We start from the raw sequence: 14,540 nt of genomic DNA on the forward strand, positions 1-14,540 counted from the left end.
GCATGCACACTCTCAGTTGTGGCATGTGGGATCTAGTTCCCTGATCAGGGATGGAACCTGGGCCCCCTGCATTGGGAGCTTCTTAGCCACTGGACCCCCAGGGAAGTCCCTAATCTGTCTTGACCTTAGGGAGGATAAAGTTTTGGTCTGTCTAACTCCCTTCCTATCTCTGGAATGGTCATGTATCTCGGGCTCAGCCACCCAGGTCTTCCCTGGGTTTTGTTCTGCTATCGCTGTAAGGAGAGAAACTCTTTGCAATTTGGTTAAAAAGCATAACGATGTTTTAACAGAGGATACTTTTGGTCATAAGAAATAGAAAGTCCAAACTAGTTTGAACAATAAGAAAATCTCTTGGTGCCCAAGGAAGTGTGGGCCTCAGCCAGGTTTGATCCAGGGGCTCTACAGGGTCACCGAGAACCCAGTTCCCTGCCATCTCTGCTTTATCCCAAGCCTAGATCTCTTTGTGGCCCCAGGATGGCTGCTTGCTATCCCAGGAGCACCATGCTTCTTCATCTAGGGTGGGGGAGAGGAAAGGACAGAGCAGGATTTTTTTCTTCCCCAAACTTCCAGGCAAAGTCCAGCTCATCCCAACTGGAGTGTCCTAAACTGCTCGCTGAGCCCTGGGGAAGGCCCGCGTGATCGGACCCCACACCAGCCTGTGGCAGAGGGTGACACCAGTGTGGCCTCTGCAGCCAGACCCCCCCCCCCCCCGCCCCTTAGAATGGGGAGGGTCAATACACCCCATGGTCTTGGTGGCTGTACACCGGCCACTGGGGACCACAGAGCCCCTACCTGCAACCCCAGAGCTGCCAGCAGCCACGCCACCTTCCATGCATGGCAGTCTGGGACTGTGCCCGCCCCCTCCCCTGAGAGGAGGAGGGGAGGAGGAGGCAGGACAGCATCTCAGGAAGGAACACTCCCCACTCCCCCACCCCCTGCCCCAAGCTGCTGTGTTGATACAGAGGGAAGGGGGCAAGGACAGAACCAGGACATGGGTCAGGAGCCTGCTGCCCTGGGCCACGTGAGAGATGCTGGCGGCCTGGGCCACTTGGACCAGTGTGGGTGGCGAGAAGTGGTGGCATTGTGACACGTCTTCAAAGAAGAGCTATCGGGGCTCACCCTAGGACCACTCGTGGAGGGTGAGGGAACAAGGGGAGCCAAGGATGCACCCTCGGTTTGGAAGGGGCTGGTGGAGAAGGAGGTGGGACGCCCTGGAGAGGAGTCCAGATGGACATGTGGAGCTTGAGCTGCCTTCGAAGGCCTGCACATGGAGACGTCAAGTGGGCGTCCAGAAACAGGAGTCTGGATTTAGGAGATTTAGCTGATCATCCGGTATTGGCTGTTTTGAAAACAGGAGGCTGGGGAGTGGGTAGAGATGAAAAGAAATGCAGACTCAACCCTGAGGCGGTGCTGACCTTCGGAAACCAGGGAGACTGTGGGGGAGGCGATGGAGACAGAACTGCAGCCAGAAAGGTGGGCGACGGGCACCCGGCCTGATAGAAAGATCCACCTTCAGAATGCTGCTCCTGAACTGCTCTCTGGATGAGAGTCGAAAGCGTTAGTCACTTAGTCGTGTCCGACTCTTTGCAACCCCATGGACTGGAGCCCACAAGGCTCCTCTGTCCACAGAATTCTCCAGACAAGAATACTGGAGTGAGTTGCCATGCCCTTCTACAGGAATCTTTCCCACCCGGGATCGGAACTCGGGTCTCCAGCATTCCAGGCAGATTCTTGACTGCCTGAGCCACCTCTGGATTCGAATGCAATCCTATTGGAAGACTAGTCCTCCCCTTGCCTGGGGCCCCGGACTCTTCAATGGCACCTCCAGGGATATGGGGGATTTCCTTGAGTATGTGACACCCCGCCTAAGGGGGTCAGTAGGGCTTCCCTGGTGGCCCAGACGGTAAAGCGTCTGCCTGCGATGCGGCAGACCTAGGTTCCACCCCTGGGTCAAGAAGATCCCCTGAAGAAAGAAATGGCAACCCACTCCAGTGCTCTTGCCTGGAAAATCCCATGGACGGAGCCTGGTAGGCTAGTCTATGGGGTCGCAAAGAGTCGGACACGACTGAGCGACTTCGCTTTCACTCTAAGGGGGTCAATGGCATCATCGACACGATGGACATGGGTTTGAGCAAACTCGGGAGTTGGTGACGGACAGGGAAGCCCGGCGAGCTGGCAGTGCACGGGGTCACAGAGACGGACGCGACCGAGCGACCCAACACCGGCGAAGGGCCGGGGCAGCGGCTCTGCCCTGCGCAGAAATGCAGCCCTGGCTCGCGGTGACCCTGGGTCACTCCAGTCCGGAGCTCCAGGCAGACGGCGCCGGAGGGGCGGCGCGGGGGGCGCGGCCTCGCGGGAGCCACGTCCGGGGCGGGGCCAGGTGAGTCGCCGGGCCTGGCGGAGCCCAGGTGGGGCGCCCGTGGGGCTGCGTCAGGTAAGGCGGCGGGGTGCCCGCGGGAGGGGGCCCGCTTGGGCCCGGGCGGGCAGGCGGCGAGGCTCCGAGCCCCGGCCCGTTGCTGCGGCGGGCACGCCGAGGCGGGGCGCGGTACCCGGGGGCCGCGATCGCCCAGCCCGGCCCGGGCCGGCCCCTCGCCCACCCCGCACACCCCACCTCCAGTTTTCCCCGCCCGCCCTTCCCTCCCGACCCCGCCTCTCCTCCCTGCTCCGTCGCTTCTCCCGCCGTTGCTTGTTTGGGTTTGTTCTGGTCGGGCCGTCTCAGCCCAAACTTTCGCCGACCTCCCCGTTTTCCCTCCCCTCATTCGGGGTCCCCGATAGCCCACACAACACCTCCCTCATCCCGAACTTGGGAGGCATCGACCCGCTTCACAGATGAGAAAACTGAGGCAGAGCCTGCGCTGAGAATCTTCAGACTCAGGGGCTCCAGCTGGGGGTTACGGCCGCTGGTCACAGGGGAGGGACCCCCCAAGACTTAATACGCCTCGAAGTTAAATCAGCCTCCCAGTTTCGGAGAGCCCCGGGCTACCTTCCCTTTTTGCAACCCCTGGCCCTGGGCCACTGTCCCGGGCGCTGGCTTGGGGGTTCCCCCGGGCCTGGCCAGTTGTGTGGAGAGCTCCCGGGGAGAAGGCGGCAGGGTGGGTGGGAAGGAATTCCTGAGGTGGGCGGGGTGGGGACCTGACTCTGACTGCCTGGAGCTCCCAGACTGGAGGTTTTGTGACAGAGGGCTGTGTGGATTCCAGGGAGTAAGGTGCTGCGATGTTGACGTTTGTCCTGGTGAGAACTCAAAATCTAAGACTCACCACCAGCTATCTTTTGGTCGGTCTCTGTCGGCGGTTTTAGCCTCTTGTTTGTGAGTTTCTGCTTTAACTCAGTGACTTTAAGCCATTTCTCAAGTCAGCGGCAGAGCAGGGGCTGAGGGCCTGAACCCATCTGGTCCTTGTGGACGGCCACCTCCCCAGCCCCTGCCCAAGAGGGACTCAGAGTCAAGCCTCTGTGTGACATAGGGAAGCCAGAGGCTTGTGGGAGGTCTGGGAGGGCTTCCTGGAGGAGGTGACCATCGAGTTGGGAAATGGGTGAGAGATAGGCAGGAAAGAGAGCAGCACACGAAGGTCACACAGAAGCTGGGGGGCTGTGGCTGTCTGGGGATAAGTCACGTGCGAGGTGGGGGCTAGACATACCTGGGCAGCATCTGACGGTGGTCAGGTGCAGGCGGTAGGAATGCATTTATTGGATGATATCACCGAGTCACTGAAATGCAGCCTCCGTGAGATGCTTGTTCATTTGTTGTACTCGTTTGCTATTTAGGTTCCACAAGTAAGTGAAAACAATGTATTTGTCTTTTGTTCTGATGTACTTCACAAAGCAGAATGCCCTCCTGGTCCATCCGTATTGTGGCAAATGGCATTATTTCACTCTTTATGGCTGAGTGGTATTACATTGTGTATCTATGCCACATCTTTAGCCACTCTATCAATGAGCACTGCAATGAGATGTTTCGAGGTCTGGAAACTTGACTGAGCATCCCATGGATCTCGGCATCTATGTGAGGCCGTCCTGGACACACCATGGATGGTGGCTTTCAGAAAGACTTTCATGGATGGTTACAGAGAGGACAGCAAGAGCTCCGCCACCCTGGAGGTGCCCGGCGGGCACAGCCGCCTCCTGATCGTACCCTCTTTCACCAGTGGGGACGCCGAGCCACGGAAGCAGCTGGATGGGGACAGGGAGCCCCAGGAGGAATCGGGGACCTGGTTTTTGACCTGTAAAGCGACGCCCTTGACTGTCCTTCCCGCAGAAGGCCACACTCACCTCTACTGGGGCTCTCAGGCCCTCCATGCGTGCTTTTCCTTTTTTTGGCTGCCTTGGGTCACGCGGGACCTCACTGCGGAGCATGGACTCTGCAGTTGTGGTGCGTGGACTTAGTTGCTTCGCGACTTGCAGGATCTTAGGTTGTCAACCAGGGATGGAATCCACGTCCCCTGAACTACAAGGCGGATTCTTAACCCCTGGACCACCAGGGAAGTCCCCTAACTGCACACTCAATTGCCTTATTCTTCACTCACACATGGCTCACAGGGGCTGTTAGAGATGAGGAAACTGAGGCAGGGAGGTTTATGTGACATTCTGAGGTCACATGGCCAGCCAGAAAGTGGAGAGCGAGGCCTACCATGCTGTGACAGACGCGTCCACGCCCTCCCCAGTGGCAAGGGGGTGGGAAGGGAGAGGAGGGGCACGTCCCAGGGCCCTGAGGCCTGCCTCCTGGGGGAAGACATTCCAAGGCTTCCGGTGACTTCCCTCCTAGTCCGCGTGAGAGAAGCTTGGAAAAGAAATGCTTTCAGTTTCCTTTCACTTACATTAACTTTTCCTTCAATTCTTTTGGTTGAAACTGATGCTCAAGGAAGTTGTGACAGGTGTATCCAGGGGCTTCCCCGGCCGCCTGGGGCACATCGGCGGGTCCCCTTCTGGACCCATCGGCGGGTCCCCTTCTGGCCCGGCACGGTGGGCAGGGGTGCCCTCAGACATACCCTGGGAGGCTCAGGCTGCTGGCAGCTGGATCGGGCTTCTGTCCAGTTTCCCAGGTCCCCGCCAGGCAGGAGACCTGGATGAGCCAGGTTCCCGTTTTCTCCCCCTCCCATGCGGGCAGGGTGTCCAAGCGGAGCAGGCGGGCTGTGCTCTGGCCAACAGTTGCCGCTGGCGCCTGCCTCCCTGAGCCCTCATCCCGGCCGAGTGACCGAGAGTTGCTCGCCAGGAGCTGGTCACCCCGCGCCCTGGTTTCCCCATAAAATACGGGCAGTGCTGTCACCTACTCATGGGGTTCCTGGGAGGAAGAAACAAATGTAAAACAGGGCGTGGCAGCTTCATCTGTGTTTACCCCTCTTAGGACTAGTCGCCTCCCTCCCCCCACACCCAGGGAAGACTGTAGGGACCGAGCTTGGTTGGAACCTGTTCCCCAGCCGTTCTTTCTGCAGTGACCCTGGTCAGAGCAGGGCGCAAGAAGTTCGATGGTTGGAGCCAGTGGCTGTTCCATAGAAGGAACTGGTTTGGCAGGTCAGGAGTCCAGAGCCTTCTGGGAACCTGCCCGCTCCCTCCCCCTACCTGGTTATAAAATGAAAGCAAGCAAAGGAAGCCTCCTGGGGACTAGGTCAGGCATTTATCATCCACAGAAAGGCTGCGGGTGGTTGAAGCCAGAGGGCGGAGGATTTGAACCTGCGGGGCATGTGTGGGGCTTCCAGAAAGCACCTCCTCAGGGGCCGTGACCCCCGGGGGTCAAGCTCTAGGGGCCTCTCTGGCCGCTGTGAGAGGCTCTGCCTCCACCTTTGTCCCTAGAGCTCCCAGGTCTGTGCTATTGTAACAGCTTGCGTTGTAGGTGGGAGGGCTGATGGATTTACTGAAGAATTTGAGATGTTCCAAGGGCTTCCCTGATAGCTCAGTTGGTAAAGACTCCGCCTGCAATGCAGGAGACCCCAGTCCGATTCCTAGATCGGGAAGATCTGCTGGAGAAGGGAAAGACTACCCACTCCATTATTCTTGGGCTTCCCTTGTGGCTCAGCTGGTAAAGAATCCGCCCGCAGTGCAGGAGACCTGTGTTCTATCCCTGGGTTGGGAAGATCCCCTGGAGAAGGGGAAGACTCCCCACTCCAGTATTCTGGCCTGGAGGATTCCATGGACTGTATAGTCCACGGGGTAACAAAGAGTCGGACACGACTGAGCGACTCTCACTTTCACTTTCATGAAATAACAAGGAGAGATAAGAAAGCCTTCCTCAGTGATCAGTGCAAAGAAATAGAGGAAAACAGGAGAATGGGAAAGATTCAAGATCTTTTCAAAAATTACCAAGGGAACATTTCATGCAAAGATGGGCTCAATAGAAGACAGAAATGGTAGGGACCTAACAGAAGCAGAAGATATTAAGAAGCGGTGGCAAGAATACACAGAAGAACTGTACAAAAAAGATCTTCACGACCCAGATAATCACAATGGTGTGATCATCACCTAGAGTCAGACATCCTGGAATGTGAAGTTAAGGGGTCCTGAGGAAGCATCACTATGAACAAAGCTAGTGGAGGTGATGGAATTCCAGTTGAGCTATTTCAAATCCTGAAAGATGATGCTCTGAAAGTGCTGCACTCAATATGCCAGCAAATTTGGAAAACTCAGCAGTGGCCACAGGACTGGAAAAGGTCAGTTTTCATTCCAATCCCAAAGAAAGGCAAAGCCAAAGAATGCTCAAACTACCGCACAATTGCACTCATCTCAGACGCTAGCAAAGTAATGCTCAAAATTCTCCAAGCCAGGCTTCAGCAATACGTGAACCATGAACTTCCAGATGTTCAAGCTGGATTTAGAAAAGGCAGAGGAACCTGAGATCAAATTGCCAACATCCGCTGGATCATTGAAAAAGGAAGAGAGTTCCAGAAAAACATCTACTTCTGCTTTATTTACTATGCCAAAGCCTTTGACTGTGTGGATCACAACAAACTGTGGAAAATTCTTCAAGAGATGGGAATACCAGACAACCTGACCTGCCTCTTGAGAAATTTGTATGCAGGTCAGGAAGCAACAGTTAGAATTGGACATGAAGTAACAGATTGGTTCCAAATAGGAAAAGGAGTCCATCAAGGCTGTATATTGTCACCCTGCTTATTTAACTTATATTTAACTTATATTTAACTCAACGTTCAAAAAACTAAAATCATTGCATCTGGTCCCATCACTTCATGGCAAATAGATGGGGAAACAATGGAAACAGTGAGAGACTTTATTTTTGGGGGGCTCCAAAATCACTGAAGATGGTGACTGCAGCCATGAAATTAAAACATGCTTGTTCCTTGGAAGAAAAGCTATGACCAACCTAGACAGCATATTAAAAAGCAGACATTACTTTGCTGACAAAGGTCCGTAGTCATGAACCATATTCATAGTCAAAGGTCCAGAGTCAAAGCTATGGTTTTTCCAGTAGTCATGTATGGATGTGAGAGTTGGACCGTAAATAAGTTCTTTTATTTTTTGTCAGGATCTCAATAAGGTTAATCTTGTCTTCTGATCACCACCTGGCTTGCCCAGCCTCTCAGAGTGATGGCTCACGTGGACTTTATTTGCTCCTCACTGTGGCACTGGTGGAGGGCAGGGTTTGTGCCCATTTCACAGGTGGGAAAGTAGTGTCTGCGGGGGCCCCCTGATTGGGGTGAACCCATTCCCCTGACTCTTCCTCTGTGCTGCTTGCTCACAGTGCCAGCACAGGGGCTGGGGGTCAACACTGCAGGGCACACAGGGGTCTCTGGATGGGACACAGAGAGGGCAGAACCAGGTCCCTGGCTCTGGAAAGTACAGGTGGCCTGATCGTCCACCAGGACGTGGGGAGCTTTTCTCTCTGGCTTCATTGTTCTTGTCATTCAGTTGCTCAGTCGTGTCCAATTCTTTGTGACCCCGTGGACTGCAGCACTCCAGGCTTCCCTGTAATTCACCATCTCCCAGAGTTTGTTCACACTCATGTCCACTGAGTCGGTGATGCCATCCAGCCATCTCATCCTCTGTCGTCCCCTTCTTCTCCTGCCTTCAAACTTTCCCAGCATCAGGATCATTTCCAGTAAGTCGGCTCTTTGCATCAGGTGGCCAAAGTATTGGAGCTTCAGCTTCAGCATCAGCCCTTGCAGTGAATATTCAGAGTTGATCTCCTTTAGGATGGACTGGTTTGATCTCCTTGCTGTCCAAGGGACTCTCAACAGTCTTCTCCAGCACCACAGTTTGAAAGCATCAGTTCTTCAGCACTCATCCTCCTTTTTGGTCCAACTCTCACATCCGTACATAACTACTGGAAAAACCATAGACTTGACTATATGGACCTTTGTCAGCAAAGTGATGTCTCTGCTTTTTAATACGCTGTCTACGTTTGTCATAGCTTCTCTTCCAAAGGGAAAGTCTTTATTTGACCTGGCTAAATTATAACCCGATCTTTCTATACAGAAGGATCTGAAGGTGATGGGGAGGTTTATCCCTGTGGATCCCACCTCCAAGGGGACCAGTGAGGAGGCAGATTTGAATTCAGCATGAATTATTGACTTGGACTTGAGCCAGTGGTCATTATAGGAACCATATGGATCGCTGACTCCCTGCCGTTGCCGTGTGTTGCAGGGAGAGGGGACAGCACGTGCAAAGGCCCTGAGGCAAGAACAGCCTGGCCTGTTTGAGGCTCAAGCCTGAGTCCTGCGTGGCTGGAGCAGAGACAGCGGGGGTGGAGTGCAGAGGTATGAGCTGCGCTCCTGAGGGCCCTGCAGGTGAGAGGCGCACAGCTGAGCGAGCCCCTGGGTACCAAGGGCAGGGCCACAGGGATGCTGTGGAGGGGAGCGGCCCCCAGCCTTGAGGTTGGTGTCTACAAAAACCACAGGAGGGGGTGGGTGGCCCCAGCAGCGCTCAGCAGACGCCCACCGCCACCCCCACCTTGTCTTTTCAGCCCAGCACCCCTGGGACTTGCGGGCAGGCCTCTGACCACGTCGTATGGCAGGTCACAGCTTGTGTGGACCTTGCTGTTGCCACCTGTGGGCATCTCGGCCAGCTGTCAGGCCGGGGCCCAGTGGCTTCAGGCCCCGCCGCCTGCGAGAATCGTCTACACCTGACTTCTCCCCAGCGTCTGGGACCCAGTGGTGTTTGTGATGAGCAGTGGGTCGTGGGGATCTGTATCTGTAAATCCGTGACATTGCTGAGACAAAAGGGTGGAAACTGCTCTTGATGGGGTGTACGCCGAGACCCTGGGGTCCCAGCTCAGTGGTGGCCCCTGTCTCAGCCCCTTCCCTCACGCCTGGACTTGCACCCCTGCCTCGATGGGACCCTGCGCCAGCCCCTTTCTCTCTGGGTGCCCTCCCTGCAGATACGGGGTTAGAGCTGGATGGCCTCGAGCCCACCCCTGCCCTCCCCACAGAGCCTTTCGTCAGCCCCCCACCACCCTGAGCGGAGAGCAGGGTTGTGCAAACATGGGGTGTCGGCTGTCACTCCGTGCACCCCACACATCTCCTGCGCCACTCAAATTAAATCTGGTGCTAATTTGCCCGAGGTGAGTAGGTGATAATTTGTAACTACGGCATTAGAATAATTGCTGAGAGGGTCTATTTGTGTGATGTGCAAATACATTTTTATAGCAACGAGCCATTTTGCGTGAATTATGATCAGAGCCGCCAGGCGCTCAGAAGCCTCTTTGGCGTGCTGGTGCCCCTAGTCTGCAGCTCCGACTGGCCCAGCCTCGCAATGCTGGTGGGACCTTGGCACCCATGTCCCCCAAACTCGGGCTGCAATGCCCGGCTCAGAGGGAAGGGGTTTGGCAGTGAGAGGCCCAGGGAGGAGATGAGGCATGTGTGGACTCAGGTGCAGGGTGAGGGAGGCCGGGGGTGATGAAGCTGGTGCTCTGATGCCTGCCACCGAGCAGAAAGGGTCTGTTTGTGAGGTTTGCTGTTCGGTCACCAAATCACGTCCGACTCCTTGTGACCCTTTGAACTGCAGCACGCTTGGCTCCCCTGTCCTTCACCATCTCCCAGAGTTTGCTTAAACTCGTGTCTGTTGAGTCACTGATGCTATCCAACCATCTCATCCTCTGTCACCCCCTTCTCCTCCTGCCCTCAATCTTTCCCAGCATCAGGGGCTTTTCCAGTGAGTCCACTCTTCGCATCAGGTGGCCGAAGTATTGGAGCTTCAGCTTCAGCATCAGTCCTTCCAATGAATATTCAGGGTTGATTTTCTTTTGGATGGACTCCAAAGAGTCCCTTGGATCTCCTTGCAGTCCAAGGGACTCTCAAGTCTTCTCCAGCACCACAATTCAAAAACATCAACTCTTTGGTGCTCAGCCTTCTTTATGGTCCAACTCTCACATCTGTACTTGACTACTGGAGAAACTATTGCTTTGACTAGATGGACCTTTGTCAGCAAAGTGATGTCTCTGCTTTTTATTAAGCTGTCTATGTTTGTGACAGCTTTTTTTCCAAGGAGCAAGGGTCTTTTAATTTCATGGCTGCATTCACCATCCGTAGTGATTTTGGAGCCCAAGAAAATAAAATCTGTCACTGTTTCTACTTTTTCCCCAACTATTTGCCATGAAGTGATGGGACTGGATGCTGTGACCCTAGTTTTTTGAGTGCTGAGTTTTAAGCCAGCTTTTTCACTCTCCTGTGTCCCCTTCATCAAGAGGTTCTTTAGTTCCTCCTCACTTTCTGCCATTACCGGTATCATCTGCATATTTGAGGTTGTCAGTATTTCTCCCAGCAGTCTTGATTCCAGCTTGTGATTCATCCAACCCGGCATTTCACATGACATACTCTACATAGAAGTTAAATAAGCAGGGTGATAGAAGTTAAATAAGCAGGGTGACAGTATACAGGCTCCTTTCCAGATTCTGGTTGTAAATGTTAATCATATCCACAAACACCTTCACAGCAACATCTAGGCTGGAGTTTGACCAAACAGCTGGGCACCATAGCCCAGCCAAGTTGACGTATAAAGCCAACCATCACAAGGCTGGTGCAGAACCCTCAGCTCCAGGGGCCTTCCCAACCCATCAGAGCCACCTGGGGCTCCTGGGCCTGGAGAGCAGCCGTGTGGGGCCTGGTGGGAGGAGGACGCTGGCCCCCCTGAGGATCGCCTGGGCAGCATGGAGCGGGGTTGGGGGGGTCTTCTTTCTCCTGCCCTGGCCGTGCGTCTGTCCCACACAGGGTGGGGTCCCCCTGGGCACATGCAGCAGGCGGCCGAGGCAGGCCCCCGGGCCCTGATCCAAGCCCAGGGAGCCGCCCACAGCAGTAGGTGAGCCTTCTATTTCCCTCAACTACAGGCCTGCGGGGCCAGCTCACCCCGACTGTTACCCTCCCCCCATCACCACAACAAAGCGCGGATTGTGTGTGACATGCTCAGGCCCCAGTGCACAGACTTCAAAACGGATAATGCTGCCTGTGCTGTTTGAGATAGGCGGCCGGTTGAAGGTTTTGAGCTTGCAAAGGGAAAAACAGGAGTGACGAGCACTCTGGGTGTTGCAACAGTCTGGAGGAAAAACAAAGCCTTCTTGGCCTTGGAGGGTTGGGGGCTTCAGGCTGCGCTCCCGGCTTGGCCGGAGGTCCCCCAACCCCACCGCGCGGGGGGCCGAGGGGGGGGCCTGGGGCCCCTTGGTGGCTCACCCTGGTGTCAGCGCCTCCCGCGAGGCTTTGAAGCTAGAATGTTCTGGATGTGTTTCCTCCCCTGGTGGGCAGGCCCCCAGGAAGTGGCCCGTGTGTTTCCAGTCAGGCGCCCCCGTCCCCGGCTCCCGCCCGGTACCCTCAGCTGGCTACTCTCAAGCTGTTGGTGACAGGCTGGCCTGCCGTGGCGGACACGCGGGGCTGGGAGCTTGGGCGCTCAGCGTGGGGTGTGGACAGGGTGCCCCCCTCCCATCTTCAAACCTCGGGAGGTGTCAGTGGAATGAGAGGGTGGCCCCGAGACCCCGCAGGGCCGGCTGCAGCCCCCCATGCCCCTGTGCTGGGGACCAGGTTTGTAGTTCTCCAGGCTCCCGCTAGGGCTCCCAGCACACCGCCGGCCAGGGTGGGTCCAGGGCTCTGGGTCTAGACGATTGGGTTTCTTTTCTCACTTTCACTGCAGCTGGTATGTGTGTGGGGGGAGTGCCTGCCCGGCCTGGGTGCAGGGACTCAGACCTAGGGTCACCCCCACTGCCCTCGCAGGCCCCCCCCAGCCTGGGGAAGGCAGGATTTGGAAGGCGGCCCTGTGCTCCTGACGTGGAGAAGGTGGGCGGGGGGCCCAGGTGGGGCCTCCTCTGCCTGGTGCTCCATGCCCTGCATGATGCCAGGAGAAAACCCAATCCTGCGGGTACACTGCACCCGCAGCCCACCCCGCCTCCGGAGCCGTGGCCTCTGAAGAAGGCACGCAAGGCAGGCCCCGGGCAGGGGTGCAGCGGGGGGCTACAGGCAGAGGTGGTGGCAGGCCCAATCGCTGGTGTAAGTGCGGGCTCTTGGTGGGACTGGTCTAGCATCTGGACTGCTGGTGTTAAAAGGGGCGTCACAGAGAGGGCCCCCTCCCCAGAACTGCAGGCACAGAGGCGCCAGGACGAGTCGGGGGACGGGGCTGTAGAAGGGTGTGCCAGTGACCCGCGAGCCCTCACCCCTCTTCCTGGGGTCTCTGCCCCCTTGCCCTCCCTCCCCCTCTCGCGGGCTCTCCCCCTGAGCCTTCCCCAGGGTCTTCCACCCGCAGGCAGCCGGGCTCTTGCAACACCTCGGCCCAGAGAGGGCGCAACCCTTGGCAAAGCCACACCGCCATCTGTGCCGGCAGAGCACCCCCGGGGAGCAGCGGCAGGGGGGTGGCAGGGAGGAGGCTGGTTGAAACTGGACACCAGGAAACAGGCCCTGGTGACGTGGCTCCCAGACCGTGGAGAGCTCTCAGAAGGGAAATGCCAAAACCCCAGGCTCACCTGTGTCAGGAGAGAGAAACTCTGAGACAGGAGTCCTGGGAGGCGCCCTGTGTGACCTTGAGCCACTCTCTGCACCTCACGGGCCTCAGTTTTGCTGTCTGACAAATGGGGTGATGCAGCCAGGCAAGGGCTTTCTCCCTCCTGCCCTCCTCCCGTCTCCAGCTGTTTTTAAGGAAATTGTTCCAAGTGCAGAAACATGAGAAAGCACATGCTTTTGCCCTTGATCTGGAAGTTGGTGCCATGCGCTGTGGGCTTTCTGTCTGCCTCCCACTCTTAGCTGAACTCCTGGAAGGTGGTACAGCCCTCCTGCCTCCCCTGCTCAGAGGCTGAGCGTAAAGGCGTTCTCCGACCTAACCCGACACCATCCTCAGCCCTGAGACGCGCCGTTCGCACCGACAGCTCCCTTCACCGTCTGTGGACACGGGTCGTTTCCAGTTTGGGGCTGTTTTAGCCCGCAGCTCAGAACCCTCCAGCCCGCGTCCTTTGTCGCACAGATATACACATTCTGCTGGGTGTGTGGGGCTGTGGAGTTTGGGGCATACAGATTTTTTTTTCCATTTTAGATTAGATTGCAGTGTTTGGACATTGGCACCTGTCGCAGACCAGCATGGACTCCGACGTCTCCCCCAGAGCGGGCAGGTGCGGCCTCGCTGAGCTGAGCTGGCTCTGAGGGGTCCCCCTGGAAAGGGGGCTGGCCTCCCCCTCCTGCCCCCTCCCCGACCCTCTGGGCTTGGTGTCTGTGGCCAGGGTCCTGAGTCCCTCAGCACTGCCCTTCAGGGATCTCTGCCTCACTTCTTCCATCTGTAAGATAAGGTGGCAAACGGCACTTAGCTACCAAGTGGGGATTTTTTTTTTTTAAGAAATCAAGTTTAAAGCGTTTTTATATTCATAAAACCTTATTATTTTCGTTCATATGACTTAACCTTATATTAAGGGTAATACAGGTTTTTGCAAAAATGAAAAAGGGACAAATGTGGGAAAATAAATGGATTTACAAATCCTAATTCTAGAACTCATTGAAACCAGCTATTTACAAGCAATGTTCTAGAGACTTCCCTGGCAGTCCAGTGGTTAGGACTTGCCAGTTTTCACCGCCGGGATCCTGGTTCAATCCCTGGTCAGGGAACCTAAGATCCCATAAGCCGTGAGGCACGGCAAAATATAAATAAATATAGCAATGTTCTGTTTCTTTTCACTACTCAAAAACTAGACCAAACTGTATGTGCCATTTTCACCTAGCATTGGTTCATTTTTAACAACACCTTTACTAAGATGTAATTCACAAAATATATAATTTACCAGTTTATAGTTCTGTGACTTTTAGTGTAATTACAGATATGGGCAGCCATCACCATAGTCAATTTTAGGACATTTTCTTTACCCCAAAAAGAGTCCATTCTGCTCTGCTATCACCTCCCTGATCTCTGCCCCCCACCCCACTTCCTAGTACCCAGGAATCTACTCTCTGTCTCTATGGATCTGCCTGCTCTCGACTTTTCTAGAATGGACTCATTCTCTGGACTCAAGTCATCTTCTGTGGCCTGGCTTCTTTCATGCGTGCTAAGTTGCTTCAGTCGTGTCCAGCTCCATGTGACCCTACGGACTGTAGCCCGCCAGGCTCCTCTGTCCATGGGGACTCTCCAGGCAAGAATACTGG

At 55.6% G+C, this 14,540-nt stretch overlaps 1 protein-coding gene across 1 annotated transcript in view; it reads left to right on the forward strand.

The window, feature by feature from the left end:
* The first annotated feature begins 2,379 nt into the window (after nucleotides 1-2,379).
* ARHGAP8 (Rho GTPase activating protein 8) overlaps nucleotides 2,380-14,540 on the forward strand; it is a 54,120-nt gene continuing 41,959 nt past the window's right edge. The window contains exon 1 of the mRNA XM_065945189.1: nucleotides 2,380-2,434. The gene's annotated coding sequence lies outside the window, so the exon portion shown is untranslated. The remainder of the gene's footprint in view (nucleotides 2,435-14,540) is intronic.

This window comes from Muntiacus reevesi, chromosome 1 (assembly GCF_963930625.1).
Source record: "Muntiacus reevesi chromosome 1, mMunRee1.1, whole genome shotgun sequence".
NCBI classification, from domain to species: Eukaryota; Metazoa; Chordata; class Mammalia; order Artiodactyla; family Cervidae; genus Muntiacus; species Muntiacus reevesi.